Source organism: Suncus etruscus, chromosome 16 (assembly GCF_024139225.1).
Source record: "Suncus etruscus isolate mSunEtr1 chromosome 16, mSunEtr1.pri.cur, whole genome shotgun sequence".
NCBI lineage: Eukaryota > Metazoa > Chordata > Mammalia > Eulipotyphla > Soricidae > Suncus > Suncus etruscus.
The window spans coordinates 53983407-53991841 of NC_064863.1; the positions used below are offsets into that span (position 1 = coordinate 53983407).

Genomic DNA, 8435 nt, shown 5'->3' on the forward strand with positions numbered 1-8435 from the left:
CCTCATCCTACAATAAATCAGAATCTTATAAAAACTGGGATAGAAAGCAAGATTTTATAGCAAATAACCAAGTTGCAGAATTACTTCATAACCTCTTATAACCTTGCTGACAAAAACTCAAATGAAGTCCTAAGGATACTTGCACTGTATAAAACAAAAACCTAAACTATCTGCATCAAGATTCAATGAGCAAGAAAGATTATTCCTGGCAGATATTTTTTTCCATGTTCTGCCTCTTTAAAAAATATGGAACGCTTCACGAATTTGCGTATCATCATTGCGCAGAGGCCATGCTAACCTTCTCTGTATCCTTCCAATTTTAGTATATGTGCTGCCAAAGCGAGCACTCCTGGCAGATAATTCTATACTGCGATTTATTTTACTGCTAGCCAATGATCTACAACCCTATTGCTAAAAGCAGTCTGTGGACCTCCCAAAGCATGTCTATTAAAGAGGCTTGACTACATACCCCACTTCCTCGTCATCTGGAACTTTTGAAAGTCTCAGAGTGTATGTTCTATCTTCAAATTGGACAGATGCCCCCTGATTCCTTTCAGATCTACCCCAACAAGAGTTTCCCTAGTGTATAACTAAATATTCACAAACATAGCATAGTTTAATAGATCCAAAGCATTTATACCTTGAAGCCCCTTTTGTAGCCCAGATCCATTCAAATGAACCATTGCCCTCACCAGTAAAAATTTACAGGAAATCTCTAGATTTCAAGACAGCACAAAATTACAGCACATATATGTATAAGGACTCTGGAGATCTGAGAAATTAAATTACTGGGTTTTTTGTTTGTTTGTTTGTTTGTTTTACCTAGAGTTTTCAAACCAAATTGCCTAGGTTTGTAACTTGGTCACCAGATACTTCCACAAGGTGATCACAACCTTGAAATTTTAATTAGCACCCAAATGTGTTTGCTTTAATGTATGCAATAGTCATTACCAAGAAGTCCATTACTCTTATTGCAAATCATTTTTACCTGAATTTTGATTGAGTATCCCTGTCTGGGTGACAACAACCTTGGGCATACCCAGAAATTATTTTCATTTTTATATAATTCTTTAAAATATATTTATAAATAAATTCTTCTCAGAGTTACTACTGAGTCATATGGAAACTTAATTTCTAGGGTTTTTGTTTTGTTTTTGTTTTTTTTTGGGGACCATACCTGGTAATGCTTAGCGAAAACTTCTGTCTATGCGCACAGAAATCACTCCTGGCTTGGGGGAGCATATAGGGGATCGAACCTCGATCTGTCCTAGGTTTGCATGTGCAAGGCAAACACCCTACTGCTTGAGCTGCCGCTCATGCCCCTAGGTTTATTTTGTACAAAAAATAAAAATTGAACTTCCAAGTCCAGGCTTTCTAAACAAAGGACACTATAGCTTCTCTCTAAAAATTATAATTCTGAACTTACAGTTGCTATCATAGGATCTGGGATCAGCAAGAGCTCAAGACTACAAAACACAGACTTGATTAGGTTCACTTAACTTTAACACTACAAATGCTGGCTGGCATTTGCAATTAAGAATCACTTTGTGGAGATACCTGAGGGGTTAAGTATTTGCACAGTACACAGTCACCACTGATTGAATCCATAACACTGCCAGAAGATATCCCTGAGCAGAGATAGGAGTAAGCCCTGAGTGCCATCAAATGTGGCCCAATACACCTTCCCACCCACAACCTACCAAAAAAAAAAAAAAAAAAAAGAAGACAGTAAAAGATAACCCAAACCCTAGTTTCTTTGAAAACAATCTTCCATATAAGACCATGGCATAGAAACAGACAAAATTAGGAGACTGGAATTCACCCCACTGATGGATAAAAGCCTATAAAGAATCTCAAGAATGGTGTACACTTTCTGAAATCAGAAAGAAACAGTTCTAATGATTCTCACTGAAATAAAAATATCGAGAAAATAACTTTGACCATGAGTAAAATATAAGTGATTAGTTCAGTCTTCAGTTACAGAGCTAATGAATATAATATTTATACTCAAAAATAACATATGGAGGTTACTTAGCAGAATTAATGAAGACAAAGACCAAATCATCTTTGCTACAATAGCATACAGGAGAATATTTTTTGATTGGAAGAAAAGAGTGATGTATGAAATTTAGGTGTAGCCCCAGAAAAATGTGACAACCAAAACAATCTCTAAAATATGATAATAAAACTGAGTATTTCAAAAGATCTCAGTGAGATGATAAAGTGAAGCAGTCTTATGTTTTGCAATAAAGGCATATTGTGACTTTGGTAGTAGCATAGTGTGAAAAAATAAGTATTTATGTGATAAAATTGTACCACTAAAATATTTTTTCTACATAAGTAAAGAACAAATAAAGTTTAGAGTTTGAAAATTATGCAGAGCCTATACAGTATTTTGCAGGTTGAAATTAAAATGAGATTTTCTTAATATTTTTTAAATTGTATCTAGGCACTGTGATTTAAAAATGTTCATATTCAAATTTAAGGAATATAATATTAAAACATAAATATGACTATTATATATGTAAATGTATGAGAGCTTTGTTCTTTCAGTTTCTAGTATATTTTATTACAAAATAATTTATTTCCACAAGCCTATCAAAGAACTAGTTTCATGATCATAGAGTGATATCATCAACTGAATGAAGAAAATATAATATCCAAACCAGAATTCAACTATAATATGAAAACTTTTAGTTTTATACTCTACAACTTACTATAAATACAGTAAAACTTTATTTTTCAAGACAGTGTAATTTTAAATTAAAATTAAATAATTGAATTAATATCAAAATTAAACCATTTAACGGTGTAAAATAAAAAAAAGTGATCATAATTTATTAGCTCTGTTAAATTGCACATTAAAGCTGAGTTGTTTTATTATGGCCCCCACTTGAGCATTGGCAATTTACATATCTGTGCAGGCTTAAATATAAGCATTTCAATAAAAGTAGCTAAGTATTATCTGCATTTACACTGCAGCAATTACTGACTCTAAGAATGAATAGTAATTCAAAATACAACTCCAGGGTTATCTCTAAAAACCAAAGCTACAAGTCTTCAGTCATACCATGGATTAGAAAACAAAGAATTAAGTGTATACTCTGGAGATGCCTTGCATGTGTTTCCATCTTAAAAAAAAAAAGATATAAATGCATTTGTATGAAATAAGACCATTCTATAAATCAAATGATTTGGGGGTTGAATTATGCAATTCACGGAAGTGTTCTCTGAGTAAAAACCTGTCAGAAATGAAAAATGTTTTAATCTGACAGCCAGAAGTAGCTTGACTCATGTTATCATGAGCATTGATAGGAAGAAAAAAATGTACTAAATATATATAAAATATGGATAGTAATCAAACTATCATAAATACTACATTCATAGTATTGAAAGACATTAAGAAATATAGATGCAGAGTTTACTTAACACACAGTTAAGCAATGCTTTATCCTTATATCAGTTTCTGGGGACAGTAAGTCTAATTTGTAAACTAAAATTTAAAGTATTAGGAACCAGAAAGATAGAACAGAGGGTAAGTGCTTGCTTTGCACGAACAATTTCATTGTTCTCGCTAGAAATTGACCTTATGGTTTAAATCATATATTTCCCTATATCAAACTAAAGTAAACATAAAATAGTATAGACTGTAAGTTGGAGAGATAGTACAGTGTGAAAGCATCCCCAAAACTGCCAACTGCTGTTGGGGTCTTTCTTTGGACCTGGTAGTGGACCTAGCTGCCAAATCCAGCGTCACCGTTCAAACTCTGGGGAGTGAGGCCTCCTCAGCAAATTATCTTCACAAGCGACAGTCTTATGAAGGGTTGAGGGGAAAGAGATGTCTCTCTGAAGTGCTAACAAATATTCAAAACATGATGGGGATTCTGTCAGAGTAGTTCCAACTATATTGAGCATGTTCATGATTTATATAGAATAAAAGGAGGAAATGAGCAAGAGGGGGAAGGAGCTCAGTACACAAAGAATGATTCCAATACACAATGGGTAATTAGTTAAATAGACTAATACCGAATTAACAAACATGTTTTTCTGATGTTTAACAGTTGACCAGCTAGCACATCCTTTTAACTGCTGTTCTGTTTCAGAAACCGACAACCCACATCCTGTTACTGAGCTGCTTGCTGACCTTCTGCAAAATACCTCTGTGAACAGGGCCTGAAATGGCAGATAAAGTATAGTCCTTTGCTGCGGAATAAGCCACGAATAGACCAGATAATGTCAACGATGCAACAAACTGCAAGTAATGAAACTGAGCACAGAGCCAGGAGTAATCCCCAAGCACCACTGAGTGTGACCCAAACATCAAAAAATATTCCTAAACTGTATAGCTTTCTGCTAGTGTGTGTGTATGAGTGTAAATTATTAATTAAATAGTGTAAAATCTTGGAGGTTTTCAAAGATAAGTAATAAGAACTTTTTACAAAAGTCTGAATCTTGTGAATTGAAGGAGTAAAATGGAAAAAAATACATGCAAAAACTAGTTTTCTTGTGTCTTTCAATTTTGTTTTTATTCTATATGGTTTTTGCTAATATTTTTTACCATTTACTTCTGTTTTTTTTATGACATTTTTGTAATTTTCCACACCACTTTCCATTTTATATGACCTTAGAAATGTTTGGTTTTCCTTCTGTACTTTTCTTAATTTTCATTACTCTTATTCATTATTTGCATATTCTACTTATACATCTTTCTAATTGCTGCGATTTTCATTATAAAAGTCAATGATTTTTCATCAGAAATAGCATACTGCATTAAACATTAGCTCACAAAATTAGAATCAGATTGAACTCTTTTAGAAAAAATAAAAGAACCACCTATGGAAAACACATTTGCTTTTATCTCTTCCTGTCTGACTTAATGAACCTTGCACTGAAGTGCAACTTTAATTATCAGCTCTTTCAAGCACTCACAAATTATCAATTTAAAATAAAGTAGTAAGGAAATCTTTACTTTCAAAAGTTTAAAAATGGTTTATCAAATATTTATTCCACAATTAACTATTTCTTCTTTGTGTTATTTTAACAGCACATTTATTCTCTCTATCATATTCAGAGAAGTCTAGAAAGAGAAATTGAAATGGTACTTTTTAAGCTACATCACTTTAAAATTTCTATGCTTTTTATATGAATTTATAGTTATTATATTTCTAGTCAGTTTTTCTATACAATTTGCCCTACTATGACTATATTTGTAAGTATTATGAAACCCTAAGCTCAAATAGTAATATTTGTGTTTTATAATTAGTTTCATTGTGAGGTGAAATCTGTCTTTGTTTTTAGCTACTATAATCAAACAACATTGGTCTAAAAAAACATTGATTTTTGATGGCTTTGGAAAATGTGAAATCTATGATCAAACTGTTACAAATTTTGTGTTTTTTAAAGAGCAGATTTAGTGTCAGCAGATTAGTGTTTAGTTAGAGAGAAGGTCTTCTGAATTTTCAGATAGTCGCTTCTTCCTATATGTACATGTGGGTTAAAGAATGTTATTCTTTCTTTGCAGTCCTCTGTTTTAAGGACACTATATACATATGACAAACTACTTTGGAATGTGAGATAATATGAGAGATTTATGAGCCAACACATGATACATATCAATGAATAGTGAGGTAGCTGTGTTATCTTCATATTAAAGGTAGTTCTAAAGTTCCAGGTTAGAGATATTTTGAGAATTTATAAAAAAAAATGCTGAAGCCAGAAATATAGTACAGAGTAATGCACTTGACGTGTACACTGTAGATCTGATCCTCAGCAATACATGTGGTCTTCTGAGAATTTTAGAAGTAATTTCTGAGTATTATTAGGTGGGGCCTCAAACAACAACAACAACAATAATAATAATAATATAATGTCAGTGGGCAAGGTATATTGATCAAATTATTAGCAAACAGTTTGATTATAAAAGGATTGGGTTCAGTTACCCAGTACCGTTAGGAGAAATTTCTAAGCATAGAACTAAGAGCGCATCTGAATAATATTATGTGTGACTTCAGTCCTCCACCTTTAAAAAGCAGTAATTTGGGACATTAAAATTTATATGTTTATTGGAGTATAACATAATATTTTAGTAAGGGAAGATGAAGTACACTAGAGTTAACATCCGGGAGAGGAAGTCCTGTAAAGTTCATCATTTCAAATTTAGAATGATTATTCCGGTGAGTTATAGAACAGACTGAATATTTTTCACTTTAGAACATGTTTATTAAGAAAAAATAGTGAAAGGGTGTGAAAATATACAGACATTTTGATAAAAATGTGTTGATTTATATGACGTAAGTTCACTTTAGCTTGGAAAGGATTTCTCAAAACAAAAATAAATATGCTGAGCCATTATTGACATACTTCCAAAGAAGTAGGATATTTAGTCGATTAAATAGGTCTAAATGAAAATATACATAAAATAATAATTGATTAGTTAATTGCTTCCTTGAAATAAGATTATGTATTGATTACTTATCTCACTCACTGAAGTATTAAAGCTTAACATAACTATTCAGGTAGGGTATTACTTTGTGTGTGTGTGTGTTTTGGGGTCACAATAGTGCACAGGGATTATGCCAGACTATTCTAGGGAAATACCCTTGGCAAAGTTCAGAGATTAAAAGGGTGCCAGGGATCAAATGGAAAGCCACACCTTACCCAATGTACAATCTATCTGATATGTCCTATGACCTTATTTTTGTTACTAACCTAATGATCTATGAGAGGATTAAAATTTATTTAGCTCTGAGTGCTTGTAAGAAGGATTAGCTACAAAACTAAATTATCAGCAAATAAAAGTAAAACAGAAAAAGACTAAAATCCAAGTAAATTAGACAGAGAAAAGCATAGTACATAAGTATAGACTCTGACCCAATTAAACCACATTGCTAAATACTGATAAAGGATTTTGTTTGGTCCTACTCTAAAGCTATAGATATATGTTTTCTTTAAGATGAGCTAACAAAAATGAGTATTAATGGAAAGGTTATTGTTTCTTTTACACCGTGATATTTCTAATTTTGTGGACATAAACAGCATATATCATTACCAATATTATAATTAGCTCTGAAAAGAATACTTGTCTTAAAACACATGTGTTAAAGTTTAGTTAACTCTCAAAGCAGCTCTGATTAAAGCAAAGGATCAGGAGGAGTAACTAAATGTATACTATTGCTCTAGAAAACTGAATTTCCTTATTATGATAGTATCCTGTTATATATTAGATATTAAATTCTGTAGTGTAAGCAAAATTGCATTATCATTAGGTATAATTTCATCTAAAAAAGATTTTTATTTCTGTAACTAATGATCTTCATTATGTCAGTTGAAGAAACAATGACTCTTAGAAATATTTTTCAAAACTATAATCTTGACAATTGTTGAAATGATTGCTTCTCACCATCAATTAAATACAAATCAATTTTTTAATACTGAGTACATTAACAATACAATTGGGGAGAGAGAAATTAAATCTATGTGTTCTATAGCAACTTAAATATCTATATTTACTTCATATTCAACTTGTCAATAAAGAAAAGGCAATATAGTAGCTGAAGAAGTTATAAGTAACTTCTGTAAGATATTTATATAATTGTATAGGTTTATACAAAAACATAATCACTGGATCTCAAAATAGAAAAGTTTGTTTTTAAAATTTAATCTGACATATATTAACATTTTTTTTCTAAATTAAGGATGGATTTATGAGTATTGTGTGGGAGGTTTTCTGACACAATACAAGCAGCAGTCATGAAATTAAAAGCATCTCTAAAAGCAATGTTTTAGAAGTCCTTTTACCATCTTTTTTTTTCTTTTTCTTTTCTTTAGCCTACAGCACCCAGTATTCCCAGGTGGTCTCCCATCCAAGTACTAACCAGGCCCGACCCTGCTTAGCTTCCGAGATCAGACTAGATCGGGCGCGTTCAGGGTGGTATGGCTGTAGACCTTTTTGCCATCTTTTATTTTCTTATATATTAAAAGAAATGTTTCAAATTTTTACTTATTTTTCTCAGTTAAGTTTATTTACCTTAAAATGGGTAAAAATATTTATGGGACCCTCTGAAACATTGGTACAAATCATAATGTATTAATATTAATTTGCTCCATTTTGTACAAAGGACAGCAAACAAATTGAAAATTTTAAATCTAAGGTTTTCTTTTCTATTTACTAATGTGTAAGTATGACTACCTTCTAAAGTTCTATAATTAAGTTCAGATGCAAACTAAAAATAAATTTTCTGTAAAAGAGACTTTCATAAGGCTAAAATCATGTTTTGAATTTATGCTACCAATATCATATCTTAACTAGATCTGAAGGTTCATTACATACAAATAAATAACTTTTAAAAAGTAGAACTTTATTTATTTTTCTTTTTTTTCTTTTCTTATTAGAAACTTTATTTTTTTAATTTATATTTTATTTTAGGAATAATTTC

At 31.5% G+C, this 8435-nt stretch overlaps 2 non-coding genes across 2 annotated transcripts; both read right to left on the reverse strand.

The window, feature by feature from the left end:
* Positions 1-240: 240 nt before the first annotated feature.
* On the reverse strand, positions 241-347 carry LOC126033040 (U6 spliceosomal RNA). The gene has a single exon (XR_007504196.1). It is a non-coding gene; the product is annotated as a U6 spliceosomal RNA (small nuclear RNA).
* A 7478-nt stretch (positions 348-7825) lies between these two features.
* On the reverse strand, positions 7826-7944 carry LOC126032903 (5S ribosomal RNA). The gene has a single exon (XR_007504064.1). It is a non-coding gene; the product is annotated as a 5S ribosomal RNA (ribosomal RNA).
* Positions 7945-8435: the final 491 nt, after the last annotated feature.